At 35.1% G+C, this 26,992-nt stretch overlaps 1 long non-coding RNA gene across 1 annotated transcript in view; it reads left to right on the top strand.

Annotated features, from left to right (window-relative positions):
• LOC123613999 (uncharacterized) overlaps positions 1 to 18,588 on the top strand; it is a 73,264-nt gene extending 54,676 nt beyond the window's left edge. Inside the window, exon 3 of the long non-coding RNA XR_006721456.2 lies at positions 18,336 to 18,588. This is a non-coding gene — a long non-coding RNA (uncharacterized LOC123613999). The remainder of the gene's footprint in view (positions 1 to 18,335) is intronic.
• The last annotated feature ends 8,404 nt before the right edge of the window (positions 18,589 to 26,992 follow it).

Raw genomic sequence — 26,992 nt, 5'->3', positions numbered from 1 at the left:
AAGACTGAGGTAATGGAGCTCAATCTTCCAACCGTTAGAAAAGGCCAGTCTTCCGAGAGCTGCCAATTTAAGGAAAAGCTTCTTTTACTCTTGGCCCTAGAACTATAATGTATTTGCTGATAAATTGGAGGTGGATAATTTTTATCCAGCTCAGGAGGAAGTGTGAAATACAGTAATTGGTAATTCTTAGAGAGAGTGGTGCAGCTCTCCAGTCCCTCTCAAGAGATTTTTTTGGAAATGTGATATCATTTGGAATTATATTAATAAGAGCACTGCCTGGGATCAGAAACTTGGAATTGGTAGAAGTTTTTTTTTTTTTTTTCCTTCAGAAACATGAAGCATCCATTTTCTTCATTTACACATAAATTATTTAAGTGGATAAAATCCTCATCATCGGAGAGTGACCTTGATGTTAGGACACATTGATATTATAGGCAATATTCTTCTTTGAAATTTTGCAAATTTTTGACATTAGTTATGGTTCAGTGCCAGTATCAAGATCATTAGTGTTGAGTCAAATACGTCTGTACTCGCAAGGCAGTAATTAAAATGACGTTTCCAACTCGTTATATATATTTCACCCAATGAGGTTTTATATATATATATGTATATTTTATCTTCAATTTGTCATTCTTCATGTTCTCTTTTTTCCTTTCCCACTTTTTGATATTGGTTGAAGTGAAATGGAGAATATGCACTAACACTGGCAAGGAAAGAGCGTAGTCCAAAGACTAGGCTAAAGGAACCCACCCACCCCATGAAGACTTTGTTCCCCTCATTGAGGAAAATCCCCATCATATGTGTTGCTTTCTTTACTTTTATTTTCTTTCTTGACCTACCCACCCACTCCCCACCAATGGAACAGTTTCAAAAACAATTTTATTATCTTAAGTGAAGAAATGAAACTTATTGTCAGACAAAAATCTTCTTTCCAAAAGGAGGTAACTTTGCTTATTCTATGAAGTCTGAATTTTATAGCAGAGGAAAATGCCAGTGCATACATTTACCGTCATTGGGAAGGCTGATGGTTAGATAACTTACGTGAGAACCTATCCATAGAATAAAACTATCTCATAAAATATGGAATCTGTATCTCATCATGTTAACATATATGAAGCATTCTTATAAAAGATTGCGATTTTTAAAGCAAATTAATCTGATCCTGTATAAGCAAATGTGTGTCATCCTTACAAATGGTCTCTGACCCTGAAGATGCCTACAAAAGGCATGCCTCACAGACATTCAGAGCACCAGCACCCCTGACCCGAAAGGACAAGTAGACATTGGAAGGATGCTAGTCATGCATATATCCTTAAATGTGAAATCAATGAGTCACGTTAATTCAGTACTTTATAAACTCAGTATTAAAGCCAATAATGCTTCATTGACAAACACTAATGTCTAAAATGAGGCTGAGGGCACGAGTTCACACAAATGGCTAGAAATTAAGAAAGAAGAACAAATAGAACTGAAATGAGTGAGTGTACTAGGTGTTCTCTCCTGATTCAGTTTTGAAGAAATTATGATTTTCTTCTAAATAGGTCTTATCATAAAGGAAATAGGCATATTACACAAATGTTTGAAAAGAAAGGTAGATAAGTAAAAAGTTCGGGCACCATGGAACCCAGAAATAACCTAACAACTATTAGTGTTTGCAAGTTTTCTTCTAGTATTTTATGTGCATGTACATTTATTTTATTGAACAGTTTAAACCAAACTTTGCATGCCATTTGATGACTTCCTTGTTTTTACGTAATCATCCTAGTCATTGGTGTAAATTAATGTGATACACTTTTTGTAGATATGCTGTACAAATTAGTTATTCTTTCTATTAATGGGCATTACAGGTTTTTTCCTTCAATTTTTAAGGTTATGAATAATTCTGTGATAAATTTCTTTGTGCATAATTAGTTCTCCAAGTTGAGTGCTGATTGTTAGGATAAATTTTGAGATGGGATATTACTTTCCTAAATGATAAAATAAATATTAATCTTTAAGAGAGATTTTTAATCTATTCTAGTTGTAGAAAAATCTTGAAAATACAGAAAGGTTTGATGATAAAAATAATAATGTACAATCCTACGAACTAAAAGCATAAACACTAGTAGCACTGTGGTATGTTTACTCCAATGGTCTTTTTCCTATGTGTGTCTTCTCCTCCTCCCCACTCCCCACAATGCATGACTTGTGAAATTGAAACCTTGTTGTGTATAAAATTTGAATTCTGCTTTTCTTCATTTCACATGAAGTAATAAGCATTTTTTCAGGTCATTAGTTTCCTAAATATGATTTTTAATGGATATACCATTATTCATTAGTCATTTCCTTATTGTTGAATTTTTGACTGTTTCCAAAATTTTTCTGTTATAAATAATACATCTTTGTATCTTTGTATGTGTTTCTGATTTTTTCTTTTCTGTAGGATAGGGTACCAAAAGTCATATTGCTGGGTCAAAGGCTGTGCCCTTTTAGAAATTCATATTGCCCACTTGCTTTTCAGATAAGTCATAGCAATGTACACTGTTACTGGCAGTGTATAAAGATACCTATTGCATCGAACCCTCAGTAACATTTAATAATATTGTCAGACTTTATGATTTTTAATTATATAAGTGAAGAATGACAGCTTGTTTAAAAAGTTTTCACTCATTTTATTACTAGTGAAGCTTTCTTTCACCATGTACTTAGTTTCCCAAATTATTTTGCAGAATAATGATTTTTCATAATAATGTAAGAGCCTATTATAAGAAATTCAGTTACAAAGATAAAAGTAATTTTTGGTAAAAAGTATCTCACTGCTTAGATATAATAATCAGATTATATTAAGTTATCATCATTCCAGACAACCCAATGAAGTATACATCTCTTTTCTAAAAAACCATTTTATAAAGATATGATTGACATTTAAAAAACTGTACATATTTAATGTCAAAACTCGATGGTTACACCCAAGAAACCATCACCACCATCAAGGCTGTAGACATATTCATTACCTCCCAAAGCTTCCTCCTGCCCTTTGTTATTTGTGGGGGGATTGGGGGTTGGGGTGTGTGTGTGTGTGTGTTGCAAGATCACTTAATGTAAAATTTACCCTCTTAGTAAGTTTTAAATAAAGAACACAGTATTATTAGCTGTATAGATCCTATGCTGTGTAGTAGATCTCCAGAACTTATTTATTGCATAACTAGAACTTTACTCTTTGACCATCGCCTTCCTTTGTCTCCCTTTATCCCCTGGTAACCGCCATTTTACTCTCCGCTCCTATGAGTTTGATTATTTTAGATTCTACATCTTGATTGACTAAATATCATTGTGCAAAAGTGTTTGTTTGTTTATTTTAAAGTTGTAGGCAAGGGTGGCCCCAGAAACTGGAGAAATAAGGCAGCAAACACTTGGATAACAAACCACCATCTCTCCTTCATAAACATGATTTCCCTCATTTCCAAGATCCCAGTTTCCTCTGGGATTGTTCCTTCTACTCCCATTCTGGAGACTTTGCCCTGAAAGCATGAGATATTCCTAAGCATGCACATTAAGCATGGACGTTAAGCATGTAATTTACTTGTCTATAAAGTGTTGTCACTCAGTGAAAACTGTTCCACCTGTGATAGGGTTGCATCATTTCCTTTAGCCCATCTTTTTGAAACACAGAGTAGTTAAACATATTTTTTTTCTGTGTTCATGTCGATTTATATAATTACAATAACATCTGCCATTTGCATAGAAGTTTAAAACTATTTCACTTACGTTCTCATTTTTAATTCCTAGTATACTGTCATTGCCTTAACTTAAGATGGCTAAGTCAATTTTCCAAGGTCATATATACATACATCCTTTGCCCTAATTTTGATCTTTACATCAATTTATTTAGATTCTAATAGTATTTTATTTTCTGTACAAGTTTAATATAGATTGCAAGCTCCTTACAGATTTTGTCTATTGTGTTAGTTTTATATTGTACCTTGGACAGTATATAAAAGTTTATACATAAAATATTGTGTTATATTGACAGTGGTTATGGAATTTCTTTGAGTCTGATAAGGTGGGCAGTTAATCAATCATTTATTGATTATGAAATGTTTTCTAAATTAATTCTTAAAATACCAGAATATGGAAGAAATTAAGGCAAATATGTTGCCTTAAATAGGAAGATAATTTGTTTTCAGGATCACCTCACAATTAATATATGTTTGGGCAGGAAATGGAAAAGAAAAGGAAGAGGAGAGACAGATCGTCACTGACATTGAAATTAAAAGAGAGTTTTTTTCCTTTATTTTCTTTTTAAAATATAACATATAATAGTGCCTGAAGAAAAGCACCGTAAAAATTCATGGATATGCTCTTTCTACTTCTTTGGCAAACTCATTCCTTTTTATTTCAGTACTCCTGAGGTCCTTTCATTGCTACAGATGTTAGGAATGAAACCGTAGTGTGACTCAAATGAATTCCATATAAAATACGTCATATTTGAAAATGTTAATATTATTTTCAGAGAAGTTTAATAAGTACAATAATTCAATTGTAGTTTTTCAAGAGCTTTGCTCTTGGGTTAAGAATATAAAATTGCTACTTAATTATAGTGAAATAAGCTTCAGAAGACTAAGACTACTATTCTGAGTATTTCTAAAGCATATTCAGTGATATGAGACTATCCTAAAAGAAAGTGATCTCCATTAGTAAAGAGCAGGTGGCTATCCTTTACATTTGTTTGTTTAACAGTGAAGCTACTTCAGAGCATCTCATATCACTGATAATATGAAAAACAGAGCATCATACTCCATTTTATGTATTTATATCTATTTGAAATATATATCTATATGAAATATCTATCATACGGGAGCCAATGTTAAAAGAATTTCATCATATTATGTTCACTCAAATTTGCCTGTTTTTAGTGAACAAGTAGATATATTTCAGTATATATTATGAACATTTGCATAAATACCTTCTTTAGCCAAGTAATCTTGATAACAGCTGGTAGGTACAGTCCATGTCATATTGTTTCAAGTTCAATGATACTTACTGATAGGGGATGGAATAAAAAAGGAAAATAAGATTGATGGCACCATGAAGAATAAAAACATGATGATATTGGGTTTAGGATTTTCATATTTTTTGGTCTTCAAAGTCTTTTGCCAAAGCTGATTAATTAGTATTCCTAGTACCTAGGGAGGTAAATAATATCATCTCAATTTTAAATAAAATTGAAGAGTAAAGGTTAAGTGGTTTCCTTCAGGCTCCAGAGGGATTAGAATTTATTTTTTTACAAGGAAAATAAAAATGACTATTTAATAACAATATTAAGTAAGATAGAGGACATGGAAATCCATATTTACAACACTGGGCCCATAGTAGCCTTGCCATAAGTGTGTGTTGAATTTTTTAATTACTATACTAGAGGAGAAAAAAAGTTCAACATGTCTGCTTCCCTTAACCTGAAATTTATATGATTTATATGGTTTTTACATCTGTATATGCTTAGTTACTGATTAGAAGAACTAGAAAAAATCTTGAATGCATGAACTTGTGTATTCTTTTCTCTTTAGAAAGAGTTCGTTTCTTTCTTTGAGACAGGAAGGCAGTTATTTTTTCAGCATCTCCATGGAATGAGATTATAGATAATCTTTAGTCCCTAATGACATCCATATTGATAGCAAACTGTGTGGTAAATTTAATCAAGTCAATAAAGAATTCAATCACTCATTAATAGGCTTTGTAGATCTAATACTGCCCCATACATGTCCCAGTTGGATTTTTTTTTCTTCTTAATCTGATTGGTTGAAATTTGATCTAAATTTATTTGAGATTTTAGTGACATGGTAAAATATTCTCCACGTCAGGTTGTTCTACCTTATGTCTGACCTACATTCTTTATGATACTCTTCTTTTTTTTAAATCTTTTTTTTTTTTTTTTTTTGCAGGGGTAGGTAATGTTTGTTTGTTTGTTTAACAGAGGTACTAGGAATTGAACCCAGGACTTTGTGCATGCTAAGTATGTACGACTGAGCTACACCCTCCCCCACGATACACTTCTTGATTTCTAAAATGCCTTTGTTCTACTCTCTGTTGAGTTCACACCCAGGAACAAAGCTCAGTGGATCCTGAGTGGATCAGCAAAGAGTTATCAATCTAACTCTGTGGCATTCAGATACCTTTCATTCTCACCCTCCTTTGAGTTTAACAGTGTGGTACTCTCCTGAATCTTTTCTGCCTCCTTTCATAGTGAGCAAAGGTTGCTTTCAGCTGTGTAATGACATGAAAGAAAGAAAAACATATCATTTCTTTGGATAATTTCAGTACCCGCCCCCCCCCCCAAACTCCTCCTCTTGCCTTCCATGTACAAGCATGCTTTTTGTTTAACATAATTATACAGTTTACAAATTCTCCTTAGGATGCTTAGATCCAGGTTTGCATAGACATATGATATCAGCAGGAAGCAACCAGATTAATGAATGATGGAGATGCAAGGTTTAAGCCATTGTTCTGGGATGGACCTGGAACCTTCCCTGGAGCAGTCAGTCAAGCATCAAAACAGAGTCATCAGGAAGTGGGACAATCAAGCTGGGTGACGCAGCTCCCTGGGGCCAGGAGGAAGGGAGGCTGCAGAGCGGGCCCCCACCACTGGGGCAGAGAGGCAGCTGAGAAAGCGAGGCTACACTGAAGGCAAGAAGCATATCCTTCACTTTTTCCCCCAAATTTCTCATTTTATTATTGTTGGTGCCCTCAAAAAACTCAGTTAGGAATCCCAAGTTGAATATTTTCCAATATTTAGTAAATAATTCTGGCAAGCTATTTAATCTTTCTGTGCCTCAGTTTCCTCAATTGAAAATAATAAATAATAATAATAAATAATAATACCAATCCCACAGTTGTTATGAAGGAGACATGACGTAAAACATATAAAGAGCTAAGAATAGTACCTGGCACATTTATTCTCTCAATACATGTTAGCTAATTAGAATTATAATAACGGTGATTTATAAAAATAGGTGAGTGACTTAAAAGAGATTTTTGCATGCTAAGGAGTAGTAAAAAAAATGGTATATAAATACTAAAACTCAGAATAATATCAAAGCATCGTTATCAGACTCCAGTGCAAATATTGAATATTGAATATTGATTTGCTGGATCAAGTGAATCTGTGATCATAGCCCTTTCACTCAAGCAGCTTTCTTGAAAAAATGTATAATGATGGATTTTATGAAATTAGATTTTATTGCATGAATGATCAATGGAAGACACATTTATATGTTGTCAGAGGGTAGCATAAAACCACCACTGTTCTTTTGTTTCCTCCCAGCAATGCCCCCCCACCAAAGAAACCTTTTCCATATAAATATATGTGGGCTGTGGAGGGGAAGGTGCTCTATATGAGATCTTGGAAAAAATTCTTCATGACACCACTGATATCATTAAAGTTTTTCCTGTGATTTCAAGTGACCTACTCAAATAGTTCATTACCATGAAATGTACAGCATCTTGAATTGCCTGAATTTATTACTTTAGGGCTGAACTCTTACCGTTTCTATAGGCAGCCCAAACAGTATGGAAAATGGGTCCAATGTCAAGCTTTTAATTCTTTTCCAACATTGATTTTTGTTTTCTAGGAGAGAAAGAATTTAATGATATATTGTTGAATTTATTTTCAACATTTTATCACAGAAACAATTTATATGAAAAAAAATTTGTGTGTATTCAAATATACAGATAAGCCTAAAGAAATATGTAGTGAAAAATATCACATACCTACCATCTAGATTCTACATTTAACATTTTACTGTACCTGCATTTTCTCATTTGGATGCATTTCAAAGTAAGTTGTAGGTGCTTGTACCTGTTGCCATTTGGAATTTATTTTAAATGCATATGTAGGTGCTGGAGCAAACTATGAAAATAAATTTTCCAGACCTGAATGCAACCAAAAGGAGGTTTAATATTTTACTGGCTGATATCTCTCAAGCTGAAACATTACCTTTCCAGGTTTTTAATGCAATACGCTTGTTCACTTAGTATCTGACACAGTATCAAAAATAATTTACATTAAGAATTAACTGCATAATTTGCTAGTTCACAGTTAATGTAATATCCATATCTATCTGATGGAGTCATCTGTTTCAATTTCCACGGACTATAATTTTTAGATAAAAATATCTACTTTAGAAAAAAAATAGTAAACAAAAGTTTAAATTAGGGAATGAAAACAACTGGATATAATATCTGACCTGTGATACAAGCCTCTGCATCCCGGGAGAGAGACGACTCGCCAAAGACTGCAAACAATATTATAGTTCCAAGTGATGTAAAACTTTATCCAATTTTAAGTATGCTTTTTAGGTTTTTATATTTTAATACTTGTAATGAATTTTTAAATAAATTCCTTGAAAATAGTAAGGCATGTGCCAAATGTTCATAAGTCCTTAGATATAGCTGGCATTAATCTAAGGCCTTAAAGAATAAACATTTGATATGATTGTTTGGGTTAGTAATTTATGAAAGTGATAGAAAAGTGGTACCACTGATATGTGGGTTCGAATTCCATGTTTGCAATTGTACGTATCAGTGTATCTCATCAGCACACAACTAGATTTAAAGAATAATGGAGACTTGCAAATGTGAAAATTTGCTTATTTATTTTACCCTTTCAAAGGAGAATATTTACAGAAATTAAGGAGAAATCAAATGTCTCTCTCTCTGTCCTCCCACCCCCAATTATAAAAAGTAGGTCCCATAGATTTACCTACCATATTGGTTGAATGGAGTAATAAAACCAATTACTCAGCTACCTAAGGACCCCAAATGCCCACACTTGGTAAGAGTATATATATTTAAATTCTTAGTTAATAGTCTGACCAGCTTGACAAAATGATCTGTTATACAGTCTAGGTTAAAAAATTGAGAGTATACTGTACACATATAAGTCCTATACATTTACAGAGATAATATTTAATCTATATATACATATAGATCTGTGTGCATGTATACACAAACATATGTATCTTTTAAAGTCAATAATAGATTCAAAATAATTGACTGAGACATAGTTTTGGTCTTTTCTATAATATAAGTAGTTATTTCAATTTATTGCTTCATTTTGCGAGAGAAGACTTGGTTATATGATTAAGTTACTAAACTCTTCATAGGTGACCCTGGCAGACGCATTTATATGATTGTTTTAGCAAAATGTTAAACATTTTTACCAAATGGAAGAAGAATAACAGAGCCAGAAGAGAGGACATAAAAGATACAGGAAATTTTTAATTTGCTATGGGTAAAGCTTGTTTACATAAGCGTTCATGTCCTTTTTAAAGAGCTATCTAAATTTCACCCTCATTGCCATTTTTTAATCAATATGGATCACAGACAAATTGGGAAACACTCTGGTCATATTTTCTCTTTCTTAAAAACAAAGCACACCTTCTGTCTTCTAGTGCAAGCACGTAGATATCTTAACCATAAAGTCATCACATTCTGCCACTACTTAATTTCATTTTAGAATGTGGTGTATCAGTTCTAACATAAAAGAATGATGTTACATAATATAAATATATTAATATATGTATAAAGAAAACTATCCAATGGGAACTATAGTCTTTGCATAAAAAGTATTTAAAGGGTTAAATCAATAGCACAGTGGCTTCAAATCCTTGCTTAAAATATGCCCCTTCTTTGGAAAAAAAAAAGAAGAATAATGATGGGTATTCACATGATTGACAACCTTTCCAAATAGAAGTGTTGCTATAATTAAGCAATAATGTATGAGTGAGTGTACATTATGACAAATTGGAAGCTTGGTTGATTAGATTGAGCATATAAGCTGTCAGTATAATTATCATATTTTAATCATTTTTCTCCATTTTTTATAACAGCATTGTCTTCAGCCTCATTTGGTGCTTATTAGATTGATATTCTAAGAGGAATTGTACAACATAAAACATGTCCTTAAACAGGATGAACTTTAGATAAGGCTTTACTTATGTCTATAAACATTTATAATGATTGCTGTTATGTTTCTACTTCCTTCTATCTACTGTTTCACTTTGTGTAGAAATGAAAAAAAAATTCAGAATAAAATGGATAAACCTGAGCATACGTGTCTCTGTGAAATGCCACTGTATTTCAACAGAAACAAAATATTCATTAAAACGGCCTTCAAAATGTAGGGGTTTTTCCCTTCCCTTGCCTGAGATATCTGTAGACAAATTATTTAAATAGATAACTCAATCCTTTAGGGTGAATACTTGGCTTCTGTTCCTGGGTTTGGCTCTCATTAATCACAAATGTTGAATCTGCTAGCCACGCAGGAAAGGAATTTGAGGAGGGGGGAGAGTTGGAAGTGATGGTCTAGCGTCTGCTTACCAAGGACCGCTCATGTAAACAATGGGGAGGGGATACTAAGGGAAAAGCAGGACACCAATTAGTCCCCAAGTTTTAACACAAAGCTTGTATTATTCTGATGCTGTGATGTGGAAATTTAGGGAAGACATCTGGGGATTTGAATATTACAGTTAATTTCTCATCCCCACATCAGGATGCTAGCCTCACAGGCCCAGCAATCCATCCGTTCTCCTAGCATGGAGAGGAAGGACTCACCAGGCTTGCTGCTCTCTCTTTTTGTCTTCAGGAGCCTCAACAAGTTAAAAGAGTCTGAAACACTGGACGTGGATTGTATGAGAATCCGCACACCTAGTTGATGGATGAGATGTCCTAAAGTCAAAAAGAAAAAAACTCTCTTCAACTTTTAGATGAATGTCTTCTCCCAGTGTCTTCACATGTTCTTCTTTCTATGTCTCTGTTCACATTTTCTCTTCTCATAAGGACGTCTTGCTCTGATTCTTTTTATGTAGTTGTGAAAAATAATCTATCGGTTTTCTCAATGAATAGCTTGTATCATCTGTAGGTTATGAGGTGACCAGAGACAAAAATGGATAATATTGGGGCTTTATCTATAAAGAATGTGTATCCTGTGTTGCTCACAATGACAACAGGATTCAATTCATCTTGGTTTAAGATCGTATGGCTTATTGTGCTTGTGTTTGCAAAGATGTATGAAACAGTAGAATTAATATATAATCTTTAATGGTTAACAGTTTGATGTTATGATTAATTAAAGGTTTAAAAAATTCCAGTAAGTCCAAAAAATTGTTAACATGAATGTCATCAAACTACTTTCATAATCATGGTATTGGAATATCAGAATTTACTGAGAATTTACTTTGTGGTTTGTGGCTTAAATCATGTCTACACAGAATAGTGCACTGAGTAAGAACCTGGGGTATGGGTTCGTCTTCCAGCTCCACCATACACTTCATCCAAGTTGCTTAGCTTCTCTGTATCTCAGTTTTCTAATCTGTAAAATAGGAATAATAATATTACCTCATAGGATTTTTGAGAAGATTAAATGAGATGATCCTTATAAAGCACTTGTCTGACATATTTTATGAATTTAATAAATGTTTACTAGTAATGCACACCATTTTCCCTGGGAGAACCTAAACGATTCTGTCCCCAAATTTTTTGTTTTACATAATCAAACATCATGAATATTATTAGCTTATTTTGAAGATGTTCCATGTTCCTGTTTCATGTTATGCAAACACTAAACTAGGGTAAACTTGAGGCAGTTTTTTTGGGTGGATCTGCTTAAGATCTGTCCTTGAATTTTGAACTGTCACAAAGTATCATATTGCTGATGGGACTCAGCAGATTTCAAAGCACATTTGCATTAACATGCATCAAAATTATTTTTATTATAGGCCAGCATGAATGTTTTTTCATCTTAGAGATTTAAGCAGTGTTTTACATTTTGTCCTGAATGAGTGATGACTTGGTCACTCGTGTATATGTTCTATCTCTGTTGATTTCACTATTTCTTTTTTTTTTAAATTATATTTGTGGCTCACTTTATATTTCTATTAGACAGCAGTGACTGATCAATTGATTTCTCTTTTTTTTCAATTTTTGGGGGGTAATTAGGTTTATTTATTTATTTTTTAATGGAGGTACTGAGGATTGAACCCAAGACCTCATGCATCTAGGCATGAGGAGCTCTACCACTTAGCTATACCCTCCCTCCTCACTATTTCTTAATTTTATATTTACATCTAACATTTTTCTCCTAGTTGTATAAAATAGTGGTATTGTACTAAAACAGGAAGGGTTATAATGTATAGTTACTTTGTGGTTCTAAGGTATAAAGTCAACATTTTAAATTCATAAACAATTTGAAGTGTTCACAGAAAGATGGATATTACAACTCACTCTTGGCAAATCTTCATGTTAAGTGACCAGAATCTAGCCTCCTCTTGCTATTAAAATGGCATTTTAACTTTCTTGACTGAGACCATTCAGTAAGGAGTGTCATTGTGTCCTTGAAACACCTAAAAGGATCTTCTCTTTCCCACCTGGGTTTTCCCACTCAGATTTTTCCAGAATATGGATACAGGTTCTCTTTTCAAGCAATTTCCTATGTCCTCCTGAAACATTATTCCACAGATTTGCTAGTGAAATGAAATACTGCAGCGACCTTTTTAATTCCCCGGACTTTTTACAATCTTGGAAATTTAGCACAACAGCGGGAGTTTAATCATATTCACTGATGGAAAAGGCAAAGTAAGGCACCTTTAAATGCAGAGGGAGATGTGACCTCCAAGGTGTTAGAGTCTTCAGAGACCCCCTGGCTGTCCCTGGGGCCAGCAGAAACTCTGCTACGTGTGTTTCTCATGAGGCATCACTACATCTTGGGCTGACACACCCTCCCACTGCTTATACTTGAACCTGTAGGCTACGAACTCCTGCACGTGGTCCACATTCTAAAACTCACTTACCAGAAGCTTTATATTGGTATTCATTTTTTTCTAACAATGTCCTTTTTGATTTATTCAAAATAGTATTTATTCAAAGATTTCAATGCCTTTAATTTTGTCTAGTTTCACTGAGAGAAAACTGACATACAGCACTGTCTTCAGTTTAAGGTGCACAGCATAGTTATTCGACTCACATACACCATAAAATCATTACCGCAGTAAGTTTAGTGAACGTCCATCAACTTATAGAGATGCAAAACTAAAGGAATAGGAAAAAATTTTTTCCCTTGTGATGAGAACTCTTAGAATTTACTCTCAACAACTTTCATATATAATATACAATGGTTAATTATATTTATCATGTTGTGCATTACATCCCTAGTACTTATTTATCTTATAACTGGAAATTTGTACCTTTTAACTACCTTCATCCAATTCCCACTCTCTCCACTCCCTGCCTGCTGGCAACCACAAATCTGACGTCTTTGATTTTATTCTGAAAATATGTTCATTCCACTGGATATTTAATGTCTTTGCAATACCAGAGACTCTAGCTACACAGGATGCGTGATGCCAAATTCTCATTTGTTTGCATGAGTATCTCACAACTGGCGGACTGATTCTTTAAATCAAACAGAATGGTCAGTCCGATTCCTTGTGGGTCTAGCAGTGCCCAATCATTTAACCTAGTGTCATTACATGTAGTTTTAGTTTTTTGTCTCAATTGTTGTGCAGTTCAGTTGATGGATGAGATGGCCTAAAGAAAAGTAAGAAAGAAAAAAAAAAAGAACAAATTGTAGCCCAACGTGACAGAGCAGATCAGCTCTCCTAAATTCCCTGTCCATACAGCCATTGTGATCAAGGTGATGGATGAAGAATCCTACCAGCTCTGAGCTGTTTGGATGTCAAACTGATAGGGAAAAGCAGTGCTCACCATGCTCTTGCAAACAGTTTTGAAAGGTCCACAGTTAACACATCTCTACAACTAGATACGGGCTTCTGTCCTTTAGATGCGTGCAAGAGATGATCAACTTACATTTGCCATCGAGACTTTGTTTTATAGGTAGTCACCTTTAAAAAGCAAATTACTGAATGTTTCACCTCCCATCACTACTTTTTCTAGGTCTTAGATTGAGCCCTGCTAATGAGATAATGAGTGTGTTAGTGCTACTCAGATATCATGATACTCATTTTTTTTTTATCCTGCAAACACTTCTGACTGTATTTTGTGGATTATTCTGATGACAGTGGTAGAAAGAAGCACTGGTACCTTTCAGCCTCGTAGTTTGTCTTCCCAAGAGAATGTGTGTCTCCCAGCAGCTTGCATGGTCGTAATTAACCCCTCATACAACCAAAGAGTAATGGGAAGGAGAGATGGATGAACTATATACAGTTTATTTTTGGCCTGGACTTAGTAGGCTCCAGGCTTATGGGTGCTTGAAAGAAAGGTTTTTATTTCTCTTTATACTACAAAATAGATTTTCTGGTGAATCATAATTAATTCAAACATAAGATATTAGTGAAAACCTAGTATAGTTGTAAGAATATGTATTTAGTGAATTTATAATCATCCTAATCTTTGATAAATATTTAAACTCTAAAATATCATATATTCCTGATCATTGACCTGAGGATTCTTGGCAAGGGAGTTCTTTTCCTTTATTGAAAATTGCTTGTCTCTTGGCTGAGCTGTAAGTACTGAAAGAAAAAAAAAAAAAAGCTGTCATTGCTATGATCTGAGACTGGGAAACTTCAGGCTCCATAAATTTGTTTTATTTGATTTAGATTAGGCAGTAGATAATGTAACTGGACACAGCTGACAAGAAATTATTTTTTATTTAAAGAACTATTTGAAGAAGAAGCTCATTAAAGAAAATTTAAAGGGAAAGTGGAAACAAACAGAACATACAAATACACAAATAGTTCTACCACTGAAAGTATACAGGCAGTCTGTTACTAGCATTTTAGTATTAACTGTTTGGTCTTTTTGACTATGCCAAGGTTTTAAAATATTTACTTGTGATCATTTCATATATACTTTAAAAAAATCCTGGTTGTTTTGACTTAACATTATGTACCAAGACATATCTATGTTATTATATAGTCTTCATAAATTGAATAACAAAGTATTCTTATAAGTTCTGCATGCGGAGACTTCTAAGTTATCTACTGAACATCCTTTTCTCATGGAATCCTTGCTAGAAAAGCCCCAGTATGTTCAAGTGACTATGTCTCTCCTACACGCTTTAGGTAAGAGTGAACCTTTTCCCTGGAATATCTTCGACTGGGTCTCAGCCAGTCATAGTGGTCCTCTAACTCTTTCCATCGAATGGTTACAGGGTGCCGTGTGACCTATTTATGACCAATTGCATATATAGGGAGGTATATAATTTTGCTCAGGATCACTTGGATTCCATATCAAGGATCAAATTCCAGAAAGTGAGAGGATGGAAGAGAATCATGGTGTAAAAGAGCACGAGTTTGTGTTGGGAGAATATGAAGACAATGGTGTGTTCCAGTGTGCGTGATAAGAAGTGGCAGGCATATTTGAAAAAATTATTAAGATCGAAGGTAAGCAACAAACTTGGGGAAAATGTTTTAAGAGCCAACCTTTATAAGAGCAGTTAATTTTCACCCTGCAAACTGATCAAATCTAGTTATAAGTATATATCATAACATTGAAGCATCTCCACTCAAAATTTTTTGATCAACAATTTTGTGTGATATGGCTGATAACACACATTATTTAAAGAAGATACTTATTTGATTAGTGATCTAAATGTTTACAAAGAAAACCTTTGTAATAGGAAATTAAAAGTACATATTAGAAATAAGCAAGTTTTAGAAACACAGAAGACTTTATGAAAATCATGCATTTTTTTAATTAGGAAAAAATATGAAGCCATATTTAGAAAGCCCATTCAATCTTTCAAGAGACCACAAAAAATTAGAACAAAATGGGATTCCAGCAGATGATGGTAGCATTTAATCTTACATATAAGTAAGCCAAACGCAATGTGCTCTCTTTGGTAGACTTTCCTCTTGCCTTGTGACTCTTCTGAGGCCATACTCACTATGTTATCATATCTAGAAAAAACCCCACAAATCCAATTTCAGAAGTGTTTCTGTGCAATGTACATCTTGTGGGGGGGGGGGTGCAGGAGGGTATTACATTGTACATCTGTTTGAGTCATCAGAACTTGGGGCAGCCTCTCTTCTGGACCAGACTTCACTTTGGTTCTTTTTGATCTCGTACTTCTTATTCAAGCATTGTGCTTAACATGTGTTCCGAACATAATGTGTTTAATTATCTGTCTCTCCCATTTGACTATGTGGACATGAAAATGGGAACTATTCCTGTCTAGCACACCTTACAGAGTGACGTTTTATTCAAAGAGGAAAATAATTGTTTGTGTGTGTGTGTGAACATGTTGGGAGAGTAATTATGTAGAAATTGACCTGTTTTTGTAGTTCTATAGAGCAAAACTAGACCTGGTGTGAATGTATCAGCAAGACAGTATTCAAGTCATTGTAAGGAAGATCTTTTTAAAAACAAGAGCTGTCCAACAATGGCTCTGATGGCCTCCATATGTGATGAGCCTTCTGTCATTAAAACACAAGCAGAAGTCACATGAGCATCTCTCAGAGATGTTACACAGTGAAATTAAACAGACTCTAAATTTCCCTCTAACACTGTGACTCTAATCCTAGTAAGCTATCAATTATAAATTGAGTGTATTGGGAAAAATGAACACTTCCTAAGCATGTGTTACAGGCAGACATAGTTCTAGCCATTGAGGACAGAGTTATGAAGAAGGCAGAAAGGTCCCTGTCCTCATGAAGTTTAGATTCTAGTAAAGGAGACAGATGATAAAAAAAAGTGAAAAAATAACCCAAACAAGTTAATTTTAGATAGTGATTAGCACCACGGGGGGAAAAATAGGCTAATGGACAGAGATTAACTGGTGTTGGGTCCAGATACCATTAGGTGAATCAGCTAACAAAAAACGTTTTATATTGCATATAGTCTGAATAAAATGTATATTTCATATATTTTAATAGCATTCCTATAAAAACAAAGATCCAGGGTATATTTAGTACTGTCACTTCAAAACTTAACATCATCTCTGAAAACCCTGGTTCTGTGAAGTATGTGGTTACCAAAGAAGGGAGACACATATTCTGATCTGGAGAAGTTAACCAACCGTTCAGGAAAGACAACCATGTTATTAGTGAAATAGTTAAACAGGGTTGTTAATTGCACATGAGAAGCACAGAGAGTAAATATTATAGAACACAATCAAACGGAAAAAATAACGTGGTCAGCAGTGACCAGGGAAGATGGGGAAATTAAGAGAGTTCTAAAAATATATAATTTTATTGTAAAATCATCAGGAAACCAAATGCTCAGATTATGGTTAACATGATAATGGAATGCCTATTACGGGCCCACATATTTGATCTGTTACAAATTTCTGACATGCTTCTGCATGTAAAATATATCACTGCAAGCTCAGGGCCCATTAATGTGTGCAAATGTTCGCGTAGCAGATGGCATCTTACTGTATAAACATTATCAGTGCAGATATTAGCCGCTAGAACGTTATCTCCTTCATGTACCTACTTCTATAACATGGACCCCAAGGATTGCTTAACTGTGAAGGTTCTCATCTCCTTCTTTCTTTTTTTTTTTTTTTTTGTCCAAAGAAAAGAATTTTCAAAGCCTTCGCACATAATGTGACCGTGTGCGTGTTGTAATAACTTATGCTGTTTTCTCTCAAGCATGGATAGATGATATTGGAATTTTATGTTCTCTTTTAGAAGAAAATGACTGATATTGGAGGGGGGAAAAAGCACTTTTGCATTTGTTCATTATTTACTTAAATTTAAAAACTAAATTTAAAAAATCATTGAAATCTGACTTTATGCCAGGCACTGAGAAATCGAAGGCCAGCAAAAACTGATAATCATCTTTTTTCTCAGACCAATAAAAATAGCAGAGAGGTCATACCATGGGGAGCCAGAGTGTTTATGAGGGAAGAACAAGGGCTCCCCATCCAAAGAGCTCTCAAAAAATTATATTCTGGAACAAAATTATATTCATTCTTATGAAGAAAAATTAGGTACTTTTATGGGGAAAATGAACAGCAACATTTATTAGTGGACATATAGAGTTGCTTTTATCCTAAAATGCTTTGAAATTTCCTTGCATTACTTATTCACAAGTCTCTGCTAAGAAAGATGTCCTATCTTCAAAGCACTTGGAGAGAGAGTTTTCATACATAATATAATTGCACCAAAAACTGTAAGAATAAAATGAATTATCTCCAAGGGAAAAAAAAACCCCACTATGGTTTCTATTATTTGACAAGCATTCCTAAAATCACCAGGGCTTTACAGAGAAATGTTTCATTGGTAATGGTAGAAGTGTTTCTCACTTTTAAAAATTCTTTCCAGATTCTCATTAATTTGTGGGGATATCAACTTTTCATGAGTAAATTAATAGAAATGTTTTTATGTCCTTGATTACAGTGGTCCAGGGGAATGCCTCCCACTCATACTACTGAGTGTTTCCGAGTATCTCAAATACCCTCCTGGCAAGTTCATTCAGCAAATTCACAATAGACAATGAATTCCATCTCCTGCTCGATACTAATGGCATCAATGAGGGAGACCAATAACCAACCCATCCAATGACCATCCACCCCAGGCACTAATTCAATTTAAAGCTGTAGGGGGGGAAATGAGGACAAATCAGATGTTGATCTTAGGATTCTATTGTTTATCTGCCACTACAGAAGGATTTTTGAGATGCTACAATGACAGGAAACTTTTCGTAGATCAACAGCATTCTCTGTTCTAAGTGTCACACGCACAGCCTCTTAGATGAAGACGTCAAAAGAGCCACACCAGAAACAGCTAATGTCAAATTAAGACTGCCTACGTACACTGAGCAAAATGGAGATTTGAGGCAATTAATGCGATAGATTTTTTTAATTACCAACAATTTTCACATTGTTTGGTCAGATTTTTAAGGAAGATAAAATTATGAAGAAGCTTTCCTCTCTGGCTACTTCATTCATTTGAATATGCAGATAATGATGCCAAAATTCTGTGTAAATTTCCAGCTTTGTATTTTGATATTTAAGGGTAAAAAAAAAAGCCTATTGTTATTCTGGTACAGCAAAGCTTTTAAAAATTATTTGAAGGACATGTTAAAATTATAAAATGAAATAACACAAAAATCTACTTTATGAAACATTAATATTACTAATTTTATTTTTACTTGTCATTTTAATTTACTTAGTGCATAATTTAAGCAAGATTAATTTCATATAATATAAACATATTCCACTGTAATAAGTTGTTAGCCTTAGAATATAGTTTGCTGTACCAACTTTATGATTCTTTTGGATAATTTTAATAAAAAATAGTATTATGGGCTAAGAGTGTATTATCTATCAATAGTTTTATTCTTTTATCTTTTTAATATTTAATGTTTAAACAACTGAATGTTTAAAATCTTTTTATTGTCATTCTTGTTCTTTGTTAAAAATGAGTTATATTTCTTTGTGAATTTTTAATTTTTTTATCATTTACTGGGAAGATTTAGGAAAGGTTCATTTTGATTCCAAAGATGTAATATAAAACTAATTTTCTATGAACTGATTTAGTAAGTATCAAACTATTTCTAAGTGCATATTTATTATTATTTTAAAGATAACTGCTGACTATTATTTTTATCCTACTGAAAAACATCTTTAACACAAGTGATATTTAGGAAATGTAAATATAAAATAGGACTTACGGTAAATTCATTGGGAGGAGGCAAAAATGTTATGAAAATGTCTAAGAAAAAAGATAAAAAATTCTTAGAATTTTTAATTTATTTTTTGTTGTATAAAAGGCGGAAGATGCTTTACAATAGCCTCCTTCTTGTCTGATGCTCCTCCCTCTTACCACCAGATGTCAGACTCTCACTGCAAATTTAAACTCGTTCCTTGCCCGGTGGACACTGTTCTCTTTTTATTTGTAAATGTTCACTATTTTGAAATCATTTCTCTTTTCAAATCCAAGCAAACGACTTAAATCCTTGCCTTTGAATATGAATTTGTAGACATTGATTTTAGCTGTTTCAAGCACACACAGTTTCCATGTAAGTATTCTCTTTCCGTTCACTTCTGTGAGTTTTGTATTTATTTTGAGATTCTTGTTTACGTTCACACATGCGCATCAATAATAAATCTCTTAGTCTTAAAAATGGCACATCATGCTAGTACAATAGGAATATATTTGAAACAAAATAGAGGAAAATAAAAAATTAACATTTAAGAATAGCAAGATACAGTTTATTTTTGATGAAAAATGTGGCAGGAAAATACTATTTAGGTATTATATTTTTACTGTTACATAGGTGTTATTTTTTCACAAATATCTACATCTATGCCAAAATTTCTAATTTTCTCATTAGCGAAATAAGCATAATTTGATTGAGCATACTTAATACAACATAATTTTATCCGGCAAATTTAGACTACTTTCTTTGTATTTTGTATATACTAGGGCCCAAATAAATTTATTAAAATATACAGTTATCCTTTCACTGAGTTATAAAGTGTTGAGAATACTGAATTAATTTAGTGTAAGACTTTATTCCATGTTTTTAAAGAACCATGCTTTTAATTTCTTGCATAATGCCTGGAATGCTTAAATAGAAATATAGTAAAAGAAACAATATGTAAAAACAATCAAAGAACATTCAAGTTACTGTTTTTCTGTTTATTAAAATTTTAAGTTTAATGTTTGATAGTTTAATTTCTGATTCTATGTGATGCAGAACCTAAAAAATTTCAAGAAGTGTGTAGTTGGGACAGGATAAACCGGGAGAAAATGTATCTTGTTGCCATCATTCACAATGTTAAAAAAAAAAAAAACACATAAACCCTATCATAAGCATAAGCATTCAAGTATGGTAGTAAATCGCTAAAGACACACATATATGCCGCTGATGCTTCTGACTTGCCGTTTCCAACAGTGAGTTGTAAAGTTACTAGACAGCTAGTTATAGTGAATTAACAGAAGGCAGTTATCTAAAAGGAATGGAAAGGAAAAGAAAGGAAAGCGAAGAGACTCAGCTAGGACATGGGCATGAGGGAACTATTTTATTTAAACCAAATCTCCCTACCCTGTTAGAATCAATGTATCAAAAATAATGAAATTAGTATCTTCCTCTGTCTTTAGTTCTGCTAAAACTTTACATTCTATTGTTCTTCCCAGTTGAAAAATATCAAATTCCACGAATTACTAAGACTGACAAGTGGATAGTCCTGATTTCTTTTATGACAATCCCTTGATTTTTTTTTTTATTGTTAAAGGGTTTGATTAAAATAAAAATATTTTTAAAACTATGTTATTATTTTTCATTGTTAACATAGTTATTTCTCAATCACAGCTGTATTGCCATTTCATGTACTATGCTTCTGGGATTTTTTTAAAAACATAAACTAGACTGATTTATCATGGATTTTTACCTTCACTGCTGCTTTAAAGCTTCCTTCAATCTGACTTCTTTTAATGCATATGCACATATGCCTTCGTAAGTGAATAAAACTTTGCTTTCACTGGATAGTAAGTACTTAATCCTCATTATGGAGACTATGCTGAAACCTTGAATACTTGTCAAAGATTCATTTTATAATCCTGAGGTTGGTTTGGCATTCAGTGATTTACACAGGGGCTCTGCTTACAATAATTGATTCATTTCATACTTAAAACCCACTGATCTCATTACAATTATGGGAAGGCATTTTAGCTGTTGCAATTTAGACTTACATCAAAGAGAAAAAAAAAAAAAAAAAAAGAGGCACACTCTACCCCCTTTGGATTTCTGCAACACATGAAAGAATTAGGTCATATCATGCATCAAAATAAAATCCTAGTACTGACCTTTCCAGACTCAAAAGGTTGCCCTGGAAATATAAAATAATAAAACATATTTCACTTGAGCAACATTTGCATAGTTGAGAATGAAAATATTATCGACTTTATTATCCTAATGTACCTATTTTCCCCTTAATAATTTTACAGCATTAAAGTGACAAAAACACAGTTTTGAACTGTGAATTCTAACATTTAAGTCAGCGTCTCTACAGAGAAGCTCTCAGTTCTAAGAACACAAAATACAAAATGTAGCATTTGAAATGTATTTGCTGAATATTACAGACATTCTGGCTTCTCTTTAAAGCTATATGCCATATTTCTTTATTCCAAGTACTATTTTATTAAAAACAAATAAAATATATTTTAGAAACAATTAGCAATTGATTATGCTAGCTATGCATCAGAACACTTTCCATTTTTGGGAGGCTTTGATAAAAACGCGGTAGATCCTAAAGAGAGCTTCTTTTATATCCTAATATTTTGAATATTTAAGAAGATAGAGACTAATTGGTGAAGAAAGCCCTGGTTATTAAAGGCACACTGAAGGAGCATTTTTTATTTCATAAATCATTTAAAGGCAGTTAAAGAAAATAGGGGATTGTGGTACATCTTTTCTAGCTTTGTTCATTTCATTGAACTTTATTGTTGCAAAGAGAAAAAACCCAATAATTATGGTTTGTTAACACTGTAATTTTATTCACAGCAGAAAGCATGTTTTATAAAGTGAAAGGGACATTTTTACAAAAAGCATTGCCGGGCACTTACGAAGGGCTACGTGAAATAAATATTACCACCTCTAGCTATGGGAGGACGTTCCTCCGGTGGAGGGGAAAAAGAAACTTGGAGCGTTCCTGCCACCTGTGAATATTCTTGATTTGGCTGGTGGGAGTCTTGATCTCCCAACCCTAATATCGTCAAGTGCACGGGAAATCTAATTCATTAACTTTTCCAAACGTTTTTAGAAGTTTCCTTTCATCGGGGACCATTTTGACCTTCTTTATCCATACCACTCTCGAGACCAGAAATACAAATGATAATAATTGATGCCCGTTAGTTAGCAGCTCAGAAGCCCACTGTCTGACTGTACACTCTGAAGGCAAATCATCTTTGTACAAAAATATTCATATTTTAACTGAACTGTTAAACATATGATGCCGTGATGACAAATATTCTATCAGTATGATGTGATTTTAAGATGTTTTGATATTAAAAATGTGAGACAAAATCTTTCCTAAATTGTGTTTATAGCAAATGCACTTTTAAATACCCTCAGAGAATCTACTTGTCTCTTCTCTCATTTATGTGTTTAAGTCAAATCCTAATAAATGACCACTCTTCAGCACAAATGATAATTGTTTTCCTTCAATGTTACTTTAAAATTGTATGAGAAATAAGTCTGTTTAAATCTGTATTTACCTGAACAATAATAAATTAAATTAATGTTGTTTTACTGAATAATCCCTTAATAATTAGAATATAAGTATAAAATGCATTCTAAATAATTCAATGGACAGTATCAGATGCATTTATTAAGAATTTTTAGTCATTACCCAGAACTATCTTAAGTGATTATTTTATTTCCAATATTAAGTAAAAAGGTTTACAGTTCATTTGTTACAAAATAATCATATTGTAAACCAAATAATGCTATATATAGTATTGATAGAGCAAAAGGGAATTTTTGTGGTTTATATTTCAAATATATTAAAGTTTGGAGAGACAGTAAACAAATAAAGATTTTTACAGATTAAGACAAATGAAGATGATTTTCAAGGTTATCTATGCTTTTGGGTGTTCTTATTGAATTTTCCAGACATCGAATTTACATTTTTTTCCACAAAGCTATATTACATTCACCAAAGGAGAGAAATACATAAATCGGAAGTTTTTGGACCTTTGAAAGAGAAATAATGTAAGTGATTACTGTTACTCTCCTTAGTCAATTGTAAATAACCTCATTAAGGTGAGAGAAATTAATGTCAACACTAAGTTTTTAAAATAAAAATGTTAGCATTACCTAGAAGATCAATTTTGAAGGACAATATAAGAAGAATAACTATAAAAATCTATTATTTTAGAATTGAATCCATAAAAGGTGACTATTATGGTGAGGTAAATATTCTTAAAAGTTATCGAATTTTCTATTAATGATGCCTGTCCCTTGTCTTATATAGAGTTTAGGTTTTATGTACTCTAATATATTATATATTTCACAGAAATTATAAAATATACAACACTACCCTTAAATACATAATGGACTACATAAGCAAACATTTCAAACTGCACTAATACTTAAAACGTCTCTAGAAAAAAATTAGAAAAGATTTAAAAGTAACTCTTCAAAGATTGCATTTCCAGAAGCCTTTCATTGACAAAAATATTTACTCATTACACATTTTTACTTTCAATATTTTGCTGAAATAGGAGATATTTATCCATGGACTTTTGTTACTCTTGTAGAAAGGATTTCCCCCTTTTGAAGAATAGCTAATATCCTGAAATCAGTCTCCCTTCACTTCTATAATTGCAACCATTAATAAACATTTGTGTGACAATATCACCGAGCAGCACCCAAAGTAAATACTGCTTTACAAATTCTGGATTATGTTCTCAATTTGCACTACATGTCCTCTTTCCACTTGGTTATATGTCTCCCTCTTCTCCTATTAAAATTCTTAATCACACCAGGGACCTGTCCAAGAGCCACAGCATTTATGATTGCAAACACTGGGTACAGAAATATTTTCTGTAGCCAATTTATAAGAATATTCTTTGATTTGTGGTGATTTTCTTCAGGTCACTCTACTGTTTTTCTCACATTTGTTCCTTTCTAAGGGGACTTACGTAACTCCCCTCCTCTCTCAGTTAGCTTTTGATTTCATCCCAGCCCTCCCCCAAATCAAACATTAAGCCCCTTGAAAGAATACCCCCAAATCTCATTCTCTAGATGGATACATTAACTTTAATTTAAAAATTGGCTTTCTTGGGAGAGTTGGCTTTGATTGGATGTCTTAAAAATTTCTTTGCTTTGGGAACTGGAGTAGGTCTTAATTTTCTTTTTCACTCCTCATCATAAGGCCAAAGTGGGACCGAATATTCTTGACAAGTCCAAATAAGGCTTCATATTCTAAATCCAATTTCCTGAACAGAATCTTAAAGAAAAATAATATGCAGATAGGAACCCCTAAAGATGCTTTAAATTTTTTTCTCATTTGCATAGTAAGATTTAATTTCCATCCCTTAAATATGACGAATTGCTGAGATTTTCTCCAGTTAATGTTTTTAACAGCTCCCAATAAACTTCATTAATCAGGCAAGCTCGAGGCCCAATGTGTAGCCTGGAAACAGCTAATTTGCTTGATGAGACCCCGACTTTAGTGAATAAACAGGTGGATAATCTGAGGGCTTTATGAACTTAATTACAGTCTAATCAGTTCAGCGGTTGGCGGTAAAAAAGAAAGAAAAAAAGTGTGTTGGGGGGGGCAGCTCAAAGACACTTTTCCTAAAATAGGAGACATGCACCTTTTAAAGACACCTCAGTTACTATCTTCAATTTATCTCCCCGTCTATTTCCTCTCCCCCACCTCCCCTTTTTCTCTCTATTCGGCTTTCCTTTCCCGGCACCTCTGTTTCCCTCTTCTTTTCCGCAGTCTTGGCTCCGCACCTCCGCGGATACTGAATTCTTCTTTTCCTCGGGCGGTGGGGTCAATTTGCTCCCCCCTCCTCGGCTTCTCCCTCTTCCCCCCCACTCCTTTCCCTCCCTCCCCTCTCCCCCCGGCGCCTCCCGCCCCCCGCTCCCCGCCGAACATCCTCCCTGTCACCCGTGGGCCGCCTGACAAATCACTTCAAGGGCAGCCGAACTTTGAAGGACAAGACAAAGCTTCAGCATATGGTCCAATCCCCAGATGTTTGTCTTTCCTCCTCCCCCGCCCCCTCCCCCTTCTCGGGGTTCGTTTGGAAACCCTGCTCGCGGCCGCCTTCTCCGCGCGCCCGGCGCCGCTCCCCCACCTCCAAGTTCAGCGCCGAGTGAGAAGTAGCTTAATTTTCCTTTACGTCTTTTGTTTCCCCGACCTCCCTTTCCAGCTGATGAGTGGGAGGAAGGCGAGGTTTCTTTGAACCTAGTGATTTATGTTGAACTCTGCAATTAGAGTAAGGCTTCTGGTCAGTTACACGACACGGGGTGCGGAGGAGGGACCCCGAGAGGCTGTCGGGGGTGGCGGGTGCCGCGCCGGGAGAGGAAGCGGCGGGACACTGGAGGGCCCCGCAGCCCCGGGCCGGGCGCCGTCCCCAGACGCCTTCGCCTTCGGTGTCCCGGCAGGGGCGCGGGCTGGGGGGCATCTCAGGGTCTCCACGCCGCCGAGATCGGGGAGCCCCCGAAGAAGGAGGGGAGGGCGCACGACCTCTTCCCCCACTCCGCATCCCGGGGCACCCTGGCTTCTCCAGGCCCCAGCAGCTGGGGAAGCGAGTCTCCGTACCCCCCGCAGACCAACTTCTGCAGCGAGGCTGGGGCGCGGGTGATGGAGGAGACACCCCCAGTTGGGGCGCACGGAAGCGGGCGCGCTTTGGGCAGCGGGGGAGGGGCCCTGGCCGGCGCGAGCCGGGAGGAGCGGGGCTCGGCCCGGGCCCCCTGCCGGGGACAGTGCGCCACGAGGTGGGGAGGAGGGAGCCACCCGCCGCCTGGCCGGAACCAGCGGGGCTTACGCGGGAGCGCCCCAAAGGTTTTAAAATGTTCCCCGAACACCGGCTCGTTGATCAGCCCGAAATTTCTGCCCCATTTCGGACCTGCCAGATCTCCCACCCAGTTTCCTGCGTTTGGCGAGGACCCCTGGCTGACGAAAAAAGGCTTCGGGTCTAGAGAGTCGCGCACATCTGGCCACTAGAGCTCTGGGGCGAAGGAATTGTGTTTCAGAGCCCAAGTGCCCCGCAGTTCACTTTATTCCACCCTCTCAACCTCTACCCTCTTGGAGGGGATCGATCCGATCCGTAGGTACCCAGAGAAGATCTGTTTTCCCCTAGTTCTTAATCCGCTGCTTCTATTTATAGCCACGCAACTTTACTGGCGTTGGGTCAACAAAGGCGTGGAGAGTGGTGAGAACGGTTCCCCGCAGTAGAAACAATGAAATAAACGGGACGTGTGTGTTTGCGTGTACGTTACCCAGTGAGATCCGATTGTCCTAGAACAAGCCAGCCCTCTAAACGCTGCGGTCATTTCATTTCTCTGTCATTTTATTTGCCTATATTTAAGGAAA

Source organism: Camelus bactrianus, chromosome 23, assembly GCF_048773025.1.
Source record: "Camelus bactrianus isolate YW-2024 breed Bactrian camel chromosome 23, ASM4877302v1, whole genome shotgun sequence".
Lineage (NCBI taxonomy): Eukaryota > Metazoa > Chordata > Mammalia > Artiodactyla > Camelidae > Camelus > Camelus bactrianus.
This window is presented reverse-complemented; position numbering and strand designations above follow the sequence as displayed.